The sequence below is a fragment of the Heteronotia binoei genome, chromosome 18 (genome assembly GCF_032191835.1).
Source record: "Heteronotia binoei isolate CCM8104 ecotype False Entrance Well chromosome 18, APGP_CSIRO_Hbin_v1, whole genome shotgun sequence".
Taxonomy (NCBI): Eukaryota; Metazoa; Chordata; class Lepidosauria; order Squamata; family Gekkonidae; genus Heteronotia; species Heteronotia binoei.
Window position 1 is genome coordinate 18,108,468 of NC_083240.1, and position 20,929 is coordinate 18,129,396.

General features: G+C 47.3%; 1 protein-coding gene across 1 annotated transcript in view; it reads left to right on the forward strand.

Moving 5' to 3' along the window:
* The first annotated feature begins 2,791 nt into the window (after positions 1-2,791).
* Positions 2,792-20,929, forward strand: part of TMEM51 (transmembrane protein 51) — a 42,844-nt gene continuing 24,706 nt past the window's right edge. The window contains exon 1 of the mRNA XM_060259072.1: positions 2,792-3,083. The gene's annotated coding sequence lies outside the window, so the exon portion shown is untranslated. The remainder of the gene's footprint in view (positions 3,084-20,929) is intronic.

The following is a 20,929-nucleotide window of genomic DNA, read 5'->3' on the forward strand; positions in this document are numbered from 1 at the left end:
CCCTCCCTCCTTCCCCCCAAAAAACAGCCAGGCTTGGCTTTCCTCCATTTCACTGAAACACAAAGTGGTTCAGAAGAGCCCAGAGAGGTTTCGCCATTATGTCTTCAGAGACCACCAGTCTGGAAACAGCTGCTTTCCTCCTAGGAGGATGCTTAGCTCCGAACCTCCCAATATCTTGTGACTGGAGCAAGCTCCCTGAGCAGCCATTACATTATTGGTCCTCTCCAGGGCTTTTTTTATTTGATGAAAAAGCCCAGCAGGAACTCATTTGCATATTAAGCCACACCCTGCCACCAAGCCAGCCAGAACTGCGTTCCTGCTCAAAAAAAGCCCTGATCCTCTCCAATGTTCCCTCTTAGCTGTGGAGTCTTGTTACTTCGTGAGCTACCAGCATTAAAGTTGTGAGCTACTGCATAGATCCATTTGCTCTAGAGCCATTTTTCCTGAGTTGAGACAAAAATGTGTAGGCTGGAGGCTAAAAGATGTTGAGCTAGCTCGCACTAACTCAGCTTAGAGGGAACACTGGTCCTCTCCCATGACAGCCTGCATAGTGTAGGACCAGAGAGAGACCCAAGTTTGAATCCCCCCTCTGCCATAGAAGCTTGCTGGGTGACTTTGGGCCAATCATTCTCTCAGCTCAGCCTGCCTTACAGGGTTGTTGTTGTTATTACCTTAGATTTATATGCCACCCACTCTGCAAGCAGACTCTGGGCGGCTAACAGTCATAGTAAGAACAATTTCAATTACAATTTTAAAACAATAAAAACAACAGATAAACAATTTTAAAAACTAGATATTTTGACATAGGTGGATTACTATAAGGGTAAAAATCAAGAAATCCTTGTGAAGATGCCTGGGATTTGCACATAATGTATGAGTCTTACCACTAAGCTGTGTCTCCATCTTAGCAAGAAGATGGAAAGGGAAACTGGACTATGACAGGTGGGTAACAGTGAACTTATTCTGCGTTTCCAGTCTCTGATTACACAAGGTAAGCCATTGGCCAGATGGTTCTTTTTAAATAAGTATTTCATCTGCTTTCATTAAGGCTATTTAGTAAACCTTTTAAAATATATTAAGCTACTTGTTATTTAGATTTTTGTTGTGTGGCATTGACTCAAGAGATGCCCGCTTTCCACATTTTCTGGTTGTTTTCATGCCAGTTTAGTAACCAAACCTAAATTTGAAGCAAATGGAAATGCAGGTCAGCCAAACATTTCCAAATCCAGTTCAGAAAATTCTCTTCCATCATTCTGAGATCTGCCATGTGTTCAAGGAGCCCACTTGTACCTATTTATTTATCCTCCAAGCAGCTCACGGTTGGACGCATAGATCTTCCCGATTTCATGTTATCCTGGTAACACCTTGTGAGGTAGAACAGGCTGAAGGAATGTGACTTCCATGGCTGGCTGGGGATTTGAACCCATGCCTCAGCCTAACATGCTAACTGCTGTGCCGTGCTGGTTTCCTGGAGAAGTGGCTGGGTGACTCTGGGTCCAGGACTTTTTTTATAGAAAAAACCCAGCAGGAACTCATTGCATATTAGGCCACACCCCTGATGTCACCATTGTTCCATATGGCTTTTTTGTAGAAAAAGCCCAGCAGGAAATATTTGCATATTAAGCCACATCCCCTGACAGTAAGCCAGCCGGAACTGTGTTCTCGTGTGTTCCTGCTCAAAAAAAGCCCTGTCTGGGTCAGTCACACACTCTCAGCCTAGCCTACCCACAGGGTTGTTGTGAGGATAAAATGCAAGGGAGAAGAATCAGGTTATTGCAGAGAAGACTCCCATGATCTCTACTTTGGTTCCCATTGCTTTGGCTGCAATCCTCTACACACTTCACAGAATGTATTAGTCACCTGAATAAAGTGGGATCTACTTCTCAGAATTCATGTCCCAGTACAGTGTAGTGGTTAAGAGTGGCGGACTCTAATCTGGAGAACTGGGTTTGAGTCCCATCTCCACTCCTCCACATGCAGCCAGCTGGGTGACCTTGGGCCAGTCACAGTTCTCTCAGAGCTCTCTCAGCCTCACTTACCTTAGGGTGTCTGTTGTGGGAAGAGGAAGGGAAAGAGATTGTAAGGCACTCCCAGACACCTTCAGATAGTGAAGGACAGGGTATAAAAACAACACTACTTCTAGCGTGGCTCATATTGTTACTCCCTGATCACCAGTGGATGATAACAATGCAGTCCCAAGCTTCTTGGACAAAGGGTGGGATGAAATGGAGACAGTAAGCTGGACATCATTAGGGCCAGAGTTCTTCCCTGGCAACTTTGTGAGTCTCTCATTAGTTTCCATAAAAAGAGATAATAGGCACCCAGAGGCTTATAATTGAAAACCTCCAGGTGGTGCCTGATGATCTCCCAAAATTATAACTGATCCCTAGGCAGCAGATCAGTGCCCCTGGAGAAAATGAAGAGCAGAGTCTATGACATTATACTCAGCTGAAGTCCCTCCCCAAACGCCAATCCAAAAATCTCCAGGAATTTCCCAACCCCGCGTTGGCAACGGGTTGCCAGCTCCAGGCTGAGAAACACCTGGGGGGAGGTGGAGCCTGAAGAAGGCAGGGTTTGGGAGGGGAGGGACCGTCAATGGGGTCTAATGCCAGAGAGTCCACCTTCCTAAGCGGCCATTTTCTCCAGGGGAACTGATCTCCCTGGCTTGGAGACCAACCGTAATAGCGGGAGATCTTCAGCCACCGCCTGGTGGTTGGCAACCCTATTGCAAACTAGGCTCTCCTCATTTTCCCTCTCCCTTTTAAAAAAAGCAAGGCAAACGCACCTGCCCACCGGGGCCTCCCCACGACCCCACCCCAGCGCGCAGCCGTTTTGCGCGGCACGGGGGCGGGCGCTCCCTTCGCCACTCCGCCTTCCGGAGTTCGGGGCGCCAATCGGCCGGCCGGGAAGCTTCGGGCTCTAGGACCTGGCTGAGGCCGCCCGCGGCTGGAGCGTGGGCGGGGGATCGAGGCGGCGGCGGCAGCTTCTTCCCTCTCGCCGCCTGCGGGCCGTCGCCGAGCTTTGCGCGCTGGAAGGAAGGCAGGCAGGAGGCGAGGGGCGCTGGGGCGATGTCCGTCGGGCAGGTGAGCCGAGGCAGGCCGGGCCGAGCGGGCGCCGCCCAAGAAGGGCTTCCTGCTCCCGCCGGGGAGGGCGGCTTGGAGGGTGTGGCGGCCCCAAACGAGCCCCTCTGCCCAGGGATTCCTGGGGCGGGGCGGGGGGGAGAGAAGGGCGCCCCCTCCACGTGGGTCTCCCGAAGGTTGGCGTCTCCTGCTTGGCTAGGGCTCCGCGGCGCCTGGCTTCCCGCGCCTGCCCTTTTCCGACGTGCGGGACTCGGTTACGCCCCAAACTGGACTGAAGTTTCGACGAAGCGAGCGACCCAGAGGGGCCGCTCTTGGGGGACAGAACGTGGCGACCGGGGGCAAAACACGGGGCAGGGGTGTCCCCACTTGGACGGGGCGGGTCGACGCGGGACTTCTCCTGTTTCCCCGACTGGATCGCCCGCGAAACATGTTTGGGGCGATCTCCGAGCTTAGCCGCGCTGAGCCACTGATGGACTCCGGCGCTTGCTTTGCGCCCCGGTCCGGGGGACCGCTTTGTTGGGGGGGGGGGGGAGCGCAGCGTCGCGCGGCAAGCCCCGAATCTCTTGCCCTCGACGGGCCGGTTTGGAGCTTCTGCTTCCCTTCTCGCCGCCTCCTCCTCCTCCTTCTTTCCCGAGGCCGTTTGCATTCCTGGGCGGGAACTTCCTCGACGGCCTTTCCAGGACTTTGCCCGGCTCGGAGCTCCCCGGATTGTTCCTTTCGGCCTCTTGTTTCAGGGGGCGGATCTTGCAAAGTCGTTAGCGAACTTGCAGCTCTTAGCGATGCTGCCTTTGGGGCGTTGTTTGGGGTTAACAACCCAGAAGATGGGATGGGCTGATCCCTAAAGGGGTGCACCTCCCTCCACATTTGGAGAGCCCGGAGGAGCAGGCCTTGACAAGTTTCTTTGGCTCTAGAAGCCGGATCAAGGATTTCCGAGCCGGAGTCCCGTTTCAGTATTCAGATAGATCAAGCCCTATTAGTCTGGCTGTAGCAGTAGGTCTTAAAGATGTTGATCTTAAGCAGGGGTGGCCAAACTTGCTTAATGCAAGAGCCGCATAGAATAAATGTCAGATGTTTGAGAGACGAAGGAAGGCAGGAGAAGAGATGAGAGGAGGGAGAAGTAGCAGGAAAGTAACTTTAAATGCGTTCTCCAAGCTGCCAGCTGGCTTGGCTTGGAGAACTGATTTAAAGAGACAAATGCCTTCTCCAAGATGGTCAACAGGGTGGTGGGGGCTTCGAGAGCCGCACAATACGTGTGAAAGAGCCACATGTGGCTCCCGAGCCACAGTTTGGCCACCCCTGGTCTTAAGGGTGCCACTGGACTTCAAATCAAAACCTGTAGTAGTCAGTGTTCCTTCTTAGTTGCAGAGTCCTGTGAGCAAAAATTTGGCTTTGTGAGCTACCCCTGATCTACTCTATCTAGTCCAGCATTAAAGTTGGGAGCTACTGGCATTAAAGTTGTGAGCCGTTGCATCAGTTAGTGTGCTCTGGGGTCATCCTTCCTGAACTAAGGCAAAAATATGTGTGAGAGAGGTGACAGAAACTGTTTAACAAATGGTAGCTCAGTGCGTTAAGGCTTTTATGTTCTTTTGAGTGTTCTTTTTGCAACTTTACCACCTTGAGTTGCGTTATTAAGCGCCTACATTCCTCTTTTTCTTCTGTCTCAGGTATCCCTGCTATTGAGCACATGGTTATTTCTGGCTTATTTTTTGCCCTGCGTTATCTCATTTTGACCACTGGAACATTATAGGCTGGTGCATCTTGGTCTATGTTAACACTATTTTTATTATCACTCAAGGTTGTCATATTTGCAAGTTTGTTTGTTTGCTCTATGTTGAGACGCTCCTTTTGCTTTGTTTATTTGCATATCTTACTAATTGCCTTTTGTTCATCTTTATTCATTTGTCATGATGCATTTTGATGAAATAAAGTTTATTTTTAATTTTTTTTAAAAAAGGAGACAGGGAAGAAGGTGCCGGAAACTGTGTAATGAATGGTAGCTCAGTGCATTGAGGCTTTTATGTTCTTTTGAGTGTCCTTTTTGCAACTTTACCACCTTGAGATGCGTTATTAAGCGCCTACGTTCCCCCAAACCCTGAGAGATTTATGTATGCTGATTTGTCCTGATGATGATTCTTTTTTATCCTTCAATAAATTCCCACTTTCTTCCTAAAAAAAATAAATCTGTGACCTAGCTCAGGCTAACTCAGCTTAGAGGGAACACCGGTAGCCGTAGGAAAGAGCAAGAATCCAGGAGCACCTTATAATTTGTGGCAGGGGAGGAGCTTTTGTGAGTCAGTGCTGAAAAAGTGAGCCATCACTCACGAAAGATCACACCCTGTCACAAATTGTGTTCAGCGTTCAGATCCGTCACTGGCTACTGTCTCTCCTGACAACAGGAACATCCATACAGTCAAAGACTGTAAGTTTGAATAACCATGCTGGACAGCAGCTTCAGGGGAGAGTCCTTGGTCACAGTGATTAAAAGGTGGAATTTGCTACCAGAGGATGTCGTGATGTCCACAGGAGTGGCTTTAAAAGGGGATTAGATCGATTCATGGAGGAGAAGTCTTCCAGTGGCTACTAGCCACAGTGACTGAAGGGAACTTCCACAGGCATTAAGCCTCTGAATCCCAGAGCCAGGGGCAACATCAGGGAAGTCCTTGGCTTCTATGCCCTGGCATTGCCCCTCCAGAGGAACTGATTGGCCACTGTGCAAGACAGGATACTGGCCTAGATAGAGTAGATCAGGGGTAGGCAAACTTGCTTGACATAAGAGCCACATAGAATAAACGTCAGATGTTTGAGAGTGCAAGGCATAAACATCAGATGCTTGAAGAAGGAAGGAATGCAAATAGACTGGGGGGAGGGAGAGGTGGAAAGAAAGCAACATTAACTTTAAATGCATTTTCCAAGCCAGCTGCCTTCAAATGGCAAAGACACTGAGAGATGCTGGAAAATCAAGTGATAAGAGGTGCTGGAGCACTTATCTCGCCCAGCATCCTGTTTCACACAGTGGCCAACCAGCTGTCCTGGAGCACCAACAAACAGGCCGTAGAGACCAAGGACTCCTCCCTGATGTTGCCTGCCAGCTCTGGTATGTGGAGGCTTACTGCCTCTGGCTATGGAAGTTGCCTGTAGCAGCCATTGATGGACCTCCCTTCCATGAGTCTTTCCTAGACCCTTTTTTAAAAGGCTGGTCGGATTCAAAAACCTCCATACCCAAAGCCAGGTAGCTGTTAGCTTTGGGAGGTACGGAAGGCAGACACCTGCTGCCAGAGAGAGAAAGGGCACCTCTCTGAGATTGCCAGATCTTGGTAGAGAAATACCTGAAGATGTTGGGGGTGGAGCTTAGGGAGGGAGGGTCTTGGGAAGAGAAGGGTCTTCAGGAGGGTACACTACCCTCCCAAGCAGAAACACAAAAAGGGGGAGAGAGCTCCCAGTACAAAAGCAAACAAGAGAAACTTCACAGCAAAGACCTCTGCAAAGCATAAACAAATTGATACCCTGCATAAATATAATGTGTATATATTATTTTCATGTGAAAAAACCCCACAAAAATCCAAGATAACAATGCCATACATAATATGCGACTATATCCAAAAGTCCACTGAAAATACACATAGGAGGTAATAAAAAAACGTGGTGGTTACGTACGTCGCACGAGACGAGTTTCCTGGTACTACTCCTTTCATTTTCACATGAAAATTATATATACATCTTATATTTATGCATGATATCAATTTGTTTATGCTGTGTAGAGGTCTGCACAGTGTCGTTTCATTCTCCAGAGCAGACATTTTCTCCAGGAGAACTGATCTCTGATGTCTGGAGATCAACCATAATAACGGGAGATCTCCCAGCCCTACCTGGAGGTTGGCAGCTCTACTCCTGTCCCAGAAGAAGAAGAGGAGGAGGAGGAATTGGATTTATATCCTGCCCTTCACTCAGAATCTCAAAGCAGTTTACAATCTCCTTCCCCTCCTCCCCACAACAGACATCCTGTGAGGTAGGTGGGGCTGAGAGCAGTGTTCCCTCTAAGTGTGAGCTGGTTCACAGTTTTTTTAGCCTTCGGCTCACACATTTTTGTCTTTGCTCAGGGAGGATGACCCCAGAACAAACTGATTTATGCAGTAGCTCACAACTTTAATGCCAGTTGCTCATGAAGTAGAATTTTTGGTCACAAGACTCCACAGCTTAGAGGGAGCGTTGTCTTAGAGAGCTCTGAAAGAACTGCTCTTGAGAGAACTGTAACTGACCCAAGGTCACCCAGCTGGCCTGCATGTGGAGTAGAGCAGAATCAAACTCAGTTCTACAGGTAACAGTCCACCACTCTTAATCACTACTCCCAAATGTCTATCTATATTAATTTACTAGCTGTGTAGGAATGGGAAGTTTTCAGGGGCTGCTTCCTCCCGAGGGTTGAAGAAAAGTTGGCCTCAGCAGGAATTCCCCTGTCTGAAAGGGATAGGAACTTGGCTGGTTTTCTTTACCAGTGACAAAGTGACTCAATTTAAGCAGCTTCAGAGTCTCTCTGCATCTTTGTTTGAAAACAACATTCTGAAGTTCTGAGACAGCAGCTGTAGGCCTCTTTGTGTCGCTTGCAGGTTAGTGGCACATTGTTGCATTTAAGTGGTCGGTGTTATGGTAAAAACAGATCCCATAAACCGGCTGTGTCAGAGTTTCTTGTAAAAGAATAGTTGACAGTAGCGCTGTATGTTTTGAGTGGATGAGTTGCTTCAGTGGGGAAGCAACCCCAGAAATGATGAGTCAAATATACTTTCTGTGTCTATATTAATTCCTTTCTCTTTTTCTCAAATTAATGAACGTATCGAAGCAGAGGTACGATTTAAAATAAAGCTTCCTGTCATATCATTTTAGCAAAAGAATAGATTGTTAAGAAAGGCAATTATCCCTGGCGGTTAGCATGATGAAGCAAGATGGGAGCCAGCATGATGCAGTGTCAAACTAGGATCTGAGAGACCTGGATTCGAATCCCCAGTCTGGCCATGGAAGCTCACTGGGTGAACTTTCTTCCAGCCTAACCCACCTCACAGGCTTGTTGTTGGGAAAATTAAATGGAGGAGGATGCTGTAAGCCACTTTGAATCCCCACTGGAGAGAAACACAGGGTATAAATAAACAAACATGGGAGAGCCCTTTGAAGGTTGCCTTGAGCTTTCTGTGGAAAAGCAGGATAGAACTTTATCTTCCTACCAGTTCAACACTTGGGAAGATAAAATGCAGGATATAAGCTAGGAGTGTCCTCCTGACAACAGCAGAGGCCTGCTGTCTCTGCTTGGCTGTGACACTCCTTGAGGTGGTTGTTCTCGACCTGCTCTACCTCAGAGCATTGTTGTGAGGGTTAAACAGAAGAGGGGGAAATTCCTCAAGAGAGTTTGCTGCTCTGAGCAGCACTTCAGAGACAGGGTGAGATAAAAGTAGAACAGACACCTGTGGAGAAAAATTTGGGGAGAAGGGGGAGCAGCAGCCTCTCTAAAAAGAGACTTATGGTTTTTGAAGTTGAGGAACGGTCATAGTATATTCCTCATCCCAGCTCTGGAGACATGGACGCCTGCTCTTTGAGTGCCAGCAAATGATTGACTGCCATTGGTTCCCGTGGAGAAAAATAAGGCAACTGAAGGCATCACAACCCTTTACTTGGTCAGGGATGTTATTCTAAGGGGTGAAGAAGTTTCCAAAGTTCTTCTTTGTCATTCTGAAAGCAGCTGTGAAGTTGCTGGGGTGTATCTTCAGGACCTAGAGGCTGGAATGGAGAAATCACCATTCTGGTATTTGTAGTCACCATGTCTTCAAAAGGAGCTTGCCGAACCAGAAAAAGTACTGAAGAAGACAACTGAGATGGGGAATAAGGGCTAAGAGCTCTATAGCTGTGAGGAGTGTCTGGGACTTTTATGTTTGAAAAAATATGATAGTTTTTAAAAAATAAATAAATAAAATTGTATACAGGGGTAGAGAAAGTAGATATAACTACAAAGAGGTTCCATAATACTAACTCTCGGGGTCACCCATTGAAGTTGATGGGTAAAAGGATCAGGAGAAGTTGAAGGGAAATACTTCTTTACTGGTTAATTAAATTGTGGAATTCACTGCCATTGGAGGTAGTGATGGCCATAACGGTAGATGGCTTTAAAGGGAGGTTAGGCAGCTTCATGGAGGAGAAGTCCATGGTGCCTAAAGGGAGCCTCCATGTTCATAGACAGTCCCAGGGCCAGGAGGCAACATCAGGGGAAGGCCTTGGCCTCTGTGCCCTGTTGTTGGCCCTCCAAAGGAGCTGGTTGGCCACTGTGTAAGACAGGATAGTGGACTAGATGGACCGTTAGTTTGATCCAGCAGGGCTCTTTGTATGTTCATATGTATATTCTAAATCCCTTGGGGCCACTAATATAAAAGAATCAGTGACTCTCCAAAGGGAAGGGTTACGGCCAAGTTGACATGAAGAAAGAGCCTTGTTAACTTTCTTTGTCAAGTCTTCAAGGTGCCGTGAGATTCATTAGTTATTTTGGTTGCTTTAGGCTAACACCCTCTCTAGAATGTGATCCAAGTGGGCAGCCATGTTGGTCTGAAGCAGTAGAACAAAGCAGTAGACAAGTGGCACCTTTAAGACCAACTAAGTTTTATTCAGAATGCTTAGAGCATACGAAAGCTTACATTCTGAATAAAACTTAGTTGGTCTTAAAGGTAAAACTCATCTACTGCTTTGTTCTCTAGGACAGGGGTGGCCAATGGTAGCTCTCCAGATGGTTTTGCCTACAACTCCCATCAGCCATGCTGGCTGGGGCTGATGGGAGTTGTAGGCAAAAAACATCTGGAGAGCTACCGTTGGCCACCCCTGCTCTAGAACAAGGTTAGAGAGTTGTAGATGACAAAAGAATTGTGGGTTGTGGACTGTCTTTCTGTTGGGCAGCAGATGGTTTTCTGTTGGTATTAGAATAAACCCTTTAGTTGTGTAGACAAAGCTGTCAGAACAAATGTCAAGTTGCACTGTGGTACTACTCATGAGAGATAGTAACAGAATTAAAAATATCTTTGTAAAGCCACAAGTATGGCTAGTGTTTTACAGAGTACCAGGAGATGGGTCTCTGCCTTGAAGAGTTTACAGTGGATCTGAGGGAGACAATCCAAAGAACCTAGAAGTAGCGATGACCAGGGACACAAATGGCATCTGTTTCAGTGAAGGTTCAGCTCTGAGAGGGAGGCTGGATTGCGACCAAAGTTTTCACCGAGCGGAAAAATTTGGAAAAGTGAATGAATGGAACGAGGGACTCAAACAGACCCCCGTGTCTCTCCAGGCTTGTGTGTAGCTTCAATTTGCCTTGAGGTTGTTCAAGAAAAAGGAAGTGAATCCTTTAACCTTCACTGAGTTTCTCTCTTGTCAGTATTGTAAAGGGGGAAATACGTGATTTTAAAAGATACATCCCCCCCCCTTTGAAATGCCAATAGCAGAACCACTTGAGCCGAGGTTGAAAAAGACTGGGCCCCTTTACCGGCACAAGCCCCAAGGCCAATTAAGGCTGTAGGCGGCTGCAATTTGTATGTTATATACATCAGAGGTGCTCAGGCTGTGACTCACATGGATCCACTTCCACAATTACCATCAACCGTGGGAGCCACATTTCCTTCCATCCCCGGCTTTGCCCACTGTCTTGACAAAAGAGGCAGGTTACGTACGGTTGCCAATCCCTATTTGGGGGCAGGGGATCCCCCGGTTTGGAGGCCCTCCTCCCACTTCAGGATTATCAGAAAGCAGGGGAGGGGGGAATGTCTGCTGGGCATTCTATTATACCCTACGGAGACTAATTCCCAGAGGGTATAATGGGAGAACTGATTTGTGGATAATTCGGGCTTTGGGGGGGGCTGTTTTTTGAGGTAGAGGCACCAGATTTTCAGCATAGCATCTGGTGCCTCTTCTCAAAACACCTCCCTCCCAAGTTTCAATAAGATTTGCCCAGGGGGTCGAATTCTATGAGCCTCAAAAGAAGGTGCCCCTATCTTTCATTAATTCCAAAATGGAGGGAAGGTATTTAAAAGGAGCATGGTCTCTTTGAACATGATGGCCAGAACTCCCTTCAGAGTTCAGTTGTGCTTGTCACGCCCTTGCTCCTGGCTCCACCCCCCAAAGTCTCCTGGCTCCACTCCCAAAGTCCCCAGATATTTCTTGAGTTGGACCTGGCAACCCTAGGGAGGTGCCGCAGAGCAAAGCCAGTGTCCAGAAGAGCCACAGGTAGTGTGTCGAAGAGCCACAGGTGGTTCCCGAACTACCATGAGCATCACTGCGATAGATGGACCATGATCTTCAAATCCATTCTGGCTATCAGGTGGCACCATGCTGGTGTTCTGTGAAGTAGTGCTGGGCATACCAGGAAGCAGGGGAGAAGGGGCAGAGTCGTTTGACGGGACTGTTGACTAGTTCACTGGGTGGGAACAGCAAAGGTCATGGGCTGGGTTGGGAGGGAGTAGAGCAGTGGTCCCCAACCTTTTGGCACCAGGGACCGATTTTGTGGAAGGCAATTTTTCCATGGACCAGGGTGGGGTGGGGGGATGGTTTCAGGATGATACTATTATGCACTTTATTTTGATGTGGTGGTTAAGTGTGCTGTCTCTTATCTGGGAGAATGGGGTTTGATTCCTCACTCTTCCACTTGCAGCTGCTGGAATGGACTTGGGTTTGCCATAGGTCTCGCAGAGTTGTCCTTGAAAGGGCAGCTTCTGGGAGAGCTCTCTCAGCCCCACCTACCTCACAGGGTGTCTGTTGTGGGGGAAGAAGATAAACGAGATTGTGAGCTGCTCTGAGATTCGGAGTGGAGGGCAGGATATAAATCCAATGGCATTGTCTTATTATTACTACAATGAACGAATTATACAACTCACAGATCGGTTGCTAACAGGCAACGGACCAGTACTGATCCACGGCCCAGGGGTTGGGGACCCCTGAAGTATGTAGGGCTATGTAGAGCTTTGAAAGGAATAAGTTTGCGGTGAATCCAGGAGCAGTCAAGAAACGGATGTACGTTCTAAAGGAGAGGCACCCCCATGCTGTGGTCAAAGCACAGAGAGAGCTGAATGATTTGGGTGGATGAAAAATGCTGGATAGAAGAAAGCGGGCCCCAGACGAGATTATGCAAGGACACAGTAGTCAAGGAGAGACAAGATCAGAACACGAGCCAGAAGTTCAGGCGAGGGGGTCATCTTTACAGCGTTGTAGGAAGAGAAGGCTGACTGGCTGAATACAGAGAGCCGGTGAGGGAGACAAGTAGAAGATAAAGCCAAGGTTTTCTGCCTGTTTTACAGGGTGGCTGGCAACTTTGTCAGTAGGTTTGAGAGTGTAACAGGAGAGGGACTGAAGATTATCTGCTTGGAAAAAAGAGACAGACAGACAGAGAGACCAAAACCCAAACAGGTTTTTCCCCCTCCCAAGTGGAAAAACCTGTTAGTGACTTCCTCTTTGGAGATATGCTTTTTTTTTTTGCTAAAAATTTGCACGTTCCAAGCATGCCCTTCCATGCAAGGAAATATTTTCTTCCAAGTTGTTCTGGCTATTAAATTTTGTTTGAAGAAAGTCAGAGCCATAAACTTTTGATTTTTAAAAATGAAACAAGTAGCTCATTTTTCATTGGTTGGATGCTGGAAGGAACCCGTTTAGAGGCATACACCAGAAGTTGTAACCTGTGTTTGAGCCACTCATGTGCAAGTAAGAAACTCACAGAATCATAGAGTTGGAAGGGGCCTCCAGGGTCATCTAGTCCAATCCCCTGCATAATGCAGGAAACTCACAAATACCTTCCTCTAAATTCACAGGATCTTCATTGCTGTCCAGTAGCCAGCAATGAACTGTAGTAGTTCATCTCAGAACTGGAAAGGGCTGAAAGGGAGCTGCTGTCAGATGACCAGAGCCGTCACCTACAAAGCCGTGCAATGCAGATTGTAGTGCGTACCACAAGTCGGAAGGAGCATGGTGTTCCAGAAGGCATGAGTCAGCATTTGTACCTCGTGCAATGCCAGGGATACTACTAACTAGTGCAGAGAAATCTCTTCTTGACCCAAAATATAACTTTGAAGAACATGACACCTGCACTGTTGGACCGGACCAGACCTCCTTTATCTTCACAACAACCCTACATAGTAGGTTAGAACAAGAAAGAGTAACTGGCCCAAGATCACCCTGTAGGTTTCATGGGGGAGTGGGGATTTGAATCCAAGTCACCCTGGGCCTAGACCAGTACCTTAACTGCTACGCCACACTGGCTGTTAACTCCCTTTTAAAGCCATTTAATGCCCATAGCTGTCAGGACCTCTAAGCAGTGCCATTGCTGGCTTTCCAATTTTCAAAGACCCAACTGCAACTTGAGTTGGTAGGAGTGACCTGAGATCTTTTGGGAGACCTGGTGGGGCCTCGCGGCCTCACAAGACTATTACTAGCATTTCCTGCCAAACACCCATCTTTCCCCATTCCTTTTTTTATTTTCATTTTTCTTAACATCCTGCCTGAAGATGATCCTGGATGACTCAAAAGCTTGCTCACCACCTGGTGCCTTTTGGGTTGGTCCAGATAAAGGTGTTGTGCTTGTGTTATTTTCTGATTCCTTTGTTAAAGGGCTGGTTTTACTGCATTTAATTTTTGCCCTTAAAGGTGTGTCCCAATTGGCAGGTTTTTTTTCATTCCAGCCAACTGGGGCTTTTTAAAAATTCGACAAGGCACCCCTTCATTAATTTCTCTCCACCTTCTTCATTTTTTTGCACAAAACCTTGTACGTCATCCGTGAGGACTTCCCCATTTGGTCTTGGAGGGGGAGCAAGGTTCTCATTCTGTCTCCTCGTCATTGTGCTGCATTCCCTTGCCTATTGAAATCCCTTTCTTTCTCTTCCCCACTCCAGCCCAGTGAGTTTTAGATTTGGGCAGCTAAAAGTTTTGTAATATGGAGTTTGCTTTACAGGATCGTTGTAAGGATTAGGACAAGAAGACAGATGCGGAACAGTTTCTACCCTGAAGACAAGCATAGACAGCTTCTGCTAGTAATCCCTGGGCCAAAGGAGGCCCGTCTGAAGTCAACCAGGGATAGGGCCTTTTCGATTACAGCCCCCTGCTGGTGGAACCAGCTACCGGAAGAGGTGAGGGCCTTGCGGAACCTCAGCAGTTCCGCAAGGCCTGTAAGACAGTCCTCTTCCGGTTGGCATATAACTGACTGGTGTCTAAAAACTGCAAAGGAAGGTTGTAGAATAGCACCACACTGTTAGATCATTTTGTGTTATTGTTTTAGCTGTTGTAAATTATTTAATGTATTTTAATATTTATTAATCTTATTGTTAGAATCTCATGTAAGCCACCCTGAGCCCACCTCGGTGGGGAGGGCAGGATATAAATCGAATAAATAAAATAAAAGAGGGGATTGGATAAGCATAAGGAACAGTGGTCCATCAGTGGCTATTAGCCATAGCATATTGTTGAAACTCTCTGTCTGGGGCAGTGATGCTCTGTATTCTTGGTGCTTGGGGGAGGGCACAGTGGGAGGGCTTCTAGCTCCACTGGTGGACCTCCTGATGGCACTTGGGTTTTTTGGCCACTGTGTGACACAGAGTGTTGGACTGGATGGGCCATTGGCCTGATCCAACATGGCTTCTCTTATGTTCTTAAGACACTGGATAAACGCAAAGGAATCTTCATTCAGCTTTTAGCTCCCTCGCTGGCTTTAGCAGGAGGTACGTTAGTCCTCCCAGAGCCGGATGGCCCAGGCTAGCCTGATCTCACGAGATCTCCCAAGCCTTGGTTAGTCCTTGGATGGGAGACCAGCAAGGAAGCTCACAGTTGCTACGCAGAGCAAGCAATGGCAAACCACCCTCTGCTTATCTTTTGCCTTGAAAACACTCCACGGTCACATGAGGATAGATTTAGGTGGATACCCATGTTGGTTTGAAGCAGCAGAACAAAGTGAAGAGTCTAGTGGCATCTTTTAAGACCCACAAAGTTTTATTCATGGTTTTAGCTTTCATGCGCATGCACACTTTTTCAGATAGAATGACATGGAAATTACCCTCTACCTATATTATGGACTGGTAATTTCCATGTCATTGTATCTGAAGTGTGTGTGCACATAGAAGCTAAAACCTTGAATAAAACTTTGTTGGTCTTAATGGTGCCACTGGACTTCAAACTTTGTTCCAGAGTCACAGTAATTCAGCGGTGACTTGACATCCCTTTCCCTTATCAGATCAGTCTACTTCTTAATCCGACAACTGAGTCCCCCCCCCTCCCTTTTACATCTTGCACAGTATCGAGTTGATTAGAGCGCTGACGGGTACAATTACACAAATGCCGCATTCACAAAACAAAAATTAAATTGGAGCCGCCTTTTGCTCAGGATGAAGTCGGTTTCCATCGGAAATGCAGCGTAGTGACAACTGAGACTGGGACAAAGGAAAGTAGAATTAAACACAGGGCTTGTTAACCAGTCCTGGGTGCATCCCTTCGAGATAGTCAAAAGCCTGAAGGTCAAGGTGTGGGGGGATATCTTCCAAATTACTGCTCAGGCTCCTGTGTCCAACAGGGCTATCTGAAACATATATCCTTCTGAGCTCACGGATTCAGAAGGATGCACACATGAAGCGACCTTATACTGAATCAGACCCTTGGTCAGTCAAAGTCAGTATTGTCCACAGACTGGCAATGGCTCTCCAGGGTCTCAGGCAGAGGTCTTTCCCATCACCTACTGCTGGATCCTTGAATTGGAGATGCCAGGGATTGAAGCTGGGATCTTCCTGTTTTCATTTTGCAGCTGTGAACTAATGGAGCTAGAGTTGGAAGGGACCCCCAGGGTCATGTAGTCCACCCCCCTTGCACAACGCAGGAAATTCACAAATACCTCCCCCTAAGTTCTGGAAATAGCTCTGTTTACGTTTCTGCCATTTGGAGGGCATTCTACAGGTGCAGGTTACATCTGAAGAGGATGTAATAAAAATAGGCACGTAGTAGGTGAGGCAGAAGACAATGTAGTATCAAGGGAAAGCAAGGTGGGGTAAAATGATCTGAGAGAAGTGTGGGCTTGTCTTAAGGCAGGGGTGTCAAACTCATTTGTTATGAGGGTCAGAACTGACATAAATGAGACCTTGTTGGGCTGGGCCATGTCAGGCTGGGCCATGTGTGTACCTGTCTAAGATTATGTAGCAGGGATATAAGCTTTATAAAGGACACAAACACAACTGTTGGTCTTAAAGGTGCTTTCTTTGCTTTTCTCCCATGGGATCCAGGGAAGTGGGCAAAGGAAGCTCTGGCTCTTTCCTTCCTTTCCTAGGGGACCAGGAAGGGGAGGAGCTTCAGCCAATAAAAGGAAGTGAGGCTTGGCTCAGTAGCTCTGCTGTGCGATTGAGAGAGCCTGACAAAGCAAGCTTTACCTCCCCCCCCCCTTCGCCAAGGGAAGAGCCTCAGCCAATGGAGAAAATAGAGGCTTTGCTCTGTAGCTCCTGTACGATTGAGCAAGCCTTACAATGCAACCTGTGATGCAGAAGGAAGCAAGAGAGAGGAAGAAGGAAGCCGATGACAGTCAGTTGCTCGGGGGCCTGATTCAGTCCCCAGGCCACATGTTTGACACCTCTGTCTTAAGGCCTTCTTTGCATTTTGGCTTTTTGCTGATGGAAAGTGCCATCAAGTCACAGACAACTTACGACAACCCCATAGGGTTTGCAAGGCAAGAGATGAACAGAAGTGGTTTGCCATTGCCTGCCTCTGCATAGCGGCCCTGGACTTCCTTGGTGGTCCCCCATCCCAGTTCTAATCAGGGCTGAACCTGCTTCGTTTCCAAGCTCTGATAAGATCAGGCTAGCCAGGTTGTGGTGTACTTTTTACTAGTGCTTTGTCAATTGCCAACCCAGGGAGGTGCTAGGATTTCACCCAGTTCTAACAGCCGAATCTTTTTTTTCAGTTGATGACTTATTTTGTAGCTGTTAACTTTTGTAAAAGTTGCCCACGGCCATGGAGCTGTGCTGGTTGATGCATGAAAGGTCTTTTGCAAGATATCCTTTGAATAAGTCATATGATGATTGTTTTCACGGTTGTTATCGTCACTCCACCAGTTTATCTGGACAGGCTGTACCCATTACTCCTTCCACATTTGAATTTTAAATATTTACCAGTGCTGCTGTGTGGAGCAGCCTTAAAAGAAAAACAATTTCAGAAAGTTTCTAGCCGCTAATGGAACGCTAACCAAAAGAAAGAGGGCTTATCCATGGCGACCTTTAAAACCAGAAATACCTCAGAACGAAAGAAAAACTGAGGGAAGAAACCATCCGTTTGTTTTTAAAACTGGTTGTTGTAACGTCATGTCTTTTCATTTTGAAAGTCTGTTGGGATGATTATGGGCAGGGGTGGCCAAACTAACGTAAGAGCCATAGAGAATAAACACCAGATGTTTGAGAGCTGCAAGACATGAATGTCAGATCATAGAGTTGGAAGGGACCTCTAGAGTCGTCCAGTCCAACCCCCTGCACAATGCAGGAAACTCACAAACACTTCCCCCAAATTCACAGGATCTTCATTGCTGTCAGATGGCCATCTAGCCTCTGTTTAAAAACCTCCAAGGAAGGAGAGCCCACCACCTCCCACGGAAGCTTGTTCCACTGAGGAATCGCTCTAACAGTCAAGAAGTTCTTCCTAATGCTGAGCCGGAAACACTTTTGATTTAATTTCAACCCATTGGTTCTGGTCCTACCTTCTGGGGCTGCAGAAAACAATTCCACACCATCCTCTATATGACAGCCCTTCAAGTACTTGAAGATGGTGATCCTATCACCTCTCAGCCACCTCCTCTCCAGGCTAAACATCCCCAGCTCCTTCCACCTTTCCTCACAGGATATAGATGTTTGAGAGCTGTCAGGCAAGCAAATAGATGAGGAGGGAGAGGTGGAAAGAAAGCTACTTTAACTTATGCGTTCTCCAAGCTGCTGGCTGGCTTGGCTGATGGGGGTGGTGAGGACTTTCAGAGCCACACAATATTTGTGAAAGAGCCACATCTGGCTCTCGAGCATCAGTTTGGCCACCCCTGATTGGTTGGCAACTGGAAACGTTAGGCAAGCCTATCATAAGCCACCCTGACTCCTTCAAGTAGTGAAAAGTGGGGTATAAAAACCAACTCCTCTTCTACTTTGACAGGTTTGCCATAGTAAGACTTCATCAGCTATGAAAAGCATAGGTATTACTAAACCAAACTATTTTTTTTTTTAGAAAAAATTCTGACTCAGTGCTAATTGAAGGTTATAATACTTCTTTCTGTGCGTATCATATTTACTGTGTCTAGGATTCTCTTCCAACCTGACCTGTGAGGTGGCAGTTCTGACTGGAACCTTTCTGGGTAGGCTGTGCTGTTATCGTGCACCGGAGGGATCCCATCTCCTCTTTAGGGTCAGTAGACCTTGCAGGAGTCTGGCTGTTTTCCAGCAAGCTGACGGGGGTGGGGGGCGGGGAGGCAAGATTGTCGGCTGAGACGAGCTGAGGTCTGTTCTTGAAAGGAAAGGAAACCCAGGCAGGTCAGAGTTCTGGTTGCCTCAGTATCAGGGCTTAGCATTGTAGGGTACCTTTCACGGTGTACACTTCGAGATATAAAATTTCCAGAAATTTTGAAGCCGGGTGGGGGGAGTTGTGGTCATTGTTCCCTCTAAGCTGTGGAGTCTTGTGAGCAAAAATTCTACTTTGTGAGCTACTGGCATTAAAGTTGTGAGCTACTGCGTAAATTAGTTTGCTCTGGAGTCATTTTTCCTGAGCAAAGACAAAAATGTGTGAGCCAGAGGCTAAAAAACTGTGAGCTAGCTCACACTAACTCAGCTTAGAGGGAACATTGGTTGTGGTGGTGTTTTGTTTTGTTTTGGAGGGGAAGGCAAACTTGTTGGCTGGAGAGACAAGCTGAGGTCGGTTCTTGAAAGGAAAGTAAACCCGGGCAGGTGTTTGTCCGAGCTATGGTTGGCTCAGCATCAGGGGTCAGCGTTGTAGGGTACCTCTCGCGGTCTACACCTCAAGATGTAAAATTTCCAGACATTTTGAAGCGGGGAGAGGGGGAGTTGTGGTCAGTGTTTCCTCTAAGCTGTGGAGTCTTGTGAGCAAAAATTCTACTTTGTGAGCTACTGGCATTAAAGTTGTGAGCTGCTGCATAAATTAGTTTGCTCTAGGGCCATTTTTCCTGTGAGCTAGAGGCTAAAAAATTGTGAGCTAGCTCACAGTAACTCAGCTTAAAGGGAACACTGGTTGTGGTGGGGGGGGGGGGTTGGGGGGGGAATTGAAGTGGGGGATGGCATATAAGTGGTATTTACTGTCCTATCAAACCTAAACTAATTTTACTGCCTCGACAGCATAAAATGCGTTGTTGATAACTTACTCGGCATATAAAACTGCAATATTTTACTTGTCTTTGGAATGTAAAAGTTAGATGCCTTAGTTTTTTACAAGAAAAAAAAGAAGTACACACAGTCCTCGAGAGAAAACCGCAGGCTGGCTGATGCACCCACCGCTGCCTTAGTATGTGTACCTCAGTTCCAACTAGATTCTGTCTTCTTCCTTCTGCAGCCCCCTATTCCGCTCTTTGTAGCTACCGATTACTTTCCTGCTGGCTTGGAGCAAATGAGCTATGACAGGAACAAGGAGCGGCTGTCACCGTTCACCTCATTCTCAGGACTACAGAAGGGACTGGGTCCAGAGAAGGGAGGAGAGATGAGAGGGCCCTAGCAAACATGTACTCACCCAGGGCAGGCTGGCAATTCCTCATGTTCAAAAGCTCCTGACTCTGGGCCCTTGAGCTGGTGGCTTTGAGGATTGAGACTGGATGAATGAGCACACCATGGGCACTCAAGACCAAAATCCAACCTCAGGAGCCAAAGGAAGAAAGTAAACATCCCCTGTATTCTCACAACAAGTTTTTGTGGAAAGGGGATTAGGCAGATATGTGAACGAAGGGGAGCCATTGATAATTCTAAGGATGCCAGCCTCCAAGTGGGACCTGAGGATCCCCTGGAAATATAGCTCACCTACAGACTGCTGAGATGAGTTCCCCTGGAAAAAATATATACTTTGGAAGGTGGACTATATGACACTGTATCCCACTGATGTCTTTGTCCTCCCCAGGCTCCACCCCCAGATCTCCAGGAGTTTCCCAACCTGGATTTGGCAACCCTAACCCCCATCCCCCCACTGGTGTCCTACCGTTGGGCATTAGGAGTCCATGGAACCTCCACGACCACGTTAAGGAGGCGTATACCTCTGAATCATAGCTACTGAGGGGACACAATGAATACTCCGAGCTGTGGAGTCTTGTGAGCAAAAATTCTACTTTGTGAGCTATTGGCATTAAGGTTGTGAGTTGCTGCTTAAATTAGTTTGGTCTTGGGCCATTTTTCTCTAGTTAAGACAAAAAATGTGTGAGCCAGAGGCTAAAAAACTGTTAGCTAGCTCACACTAACTCAGTTTGTACGGAACACTGGACACAACTAGAAGGGTTTTGTCATCTGGGCCCCTTCTTGGGCGTCTTCTGAGGTATCTGGTTGGCCACTGTGGGATGGATGCTAGACTAAATGGATGTTTGGTCCGATCCAAGCTGGCTGCTTTTGATCTTAGCATCTGCCCTGCTGTGATTGTCAAGACGTGGAATGACTAGGCCTGGCGTCAATACCAGGCCTGCTTAACAGAACAGAACCAGAGTGCTTCCAGTTTCTGCTAAACCACCACTTTTGAAAACCCTGAGCTGAAAGGTGCAGTCTAGATTTTTCTCTGGCTCCCACACAGCTCTTGTCTGGCCCAAATAGGTGTAGAAGGAGAAGCAGAACTTAAAGAAGAGTTGCATGATCAGGTGACACGACTGT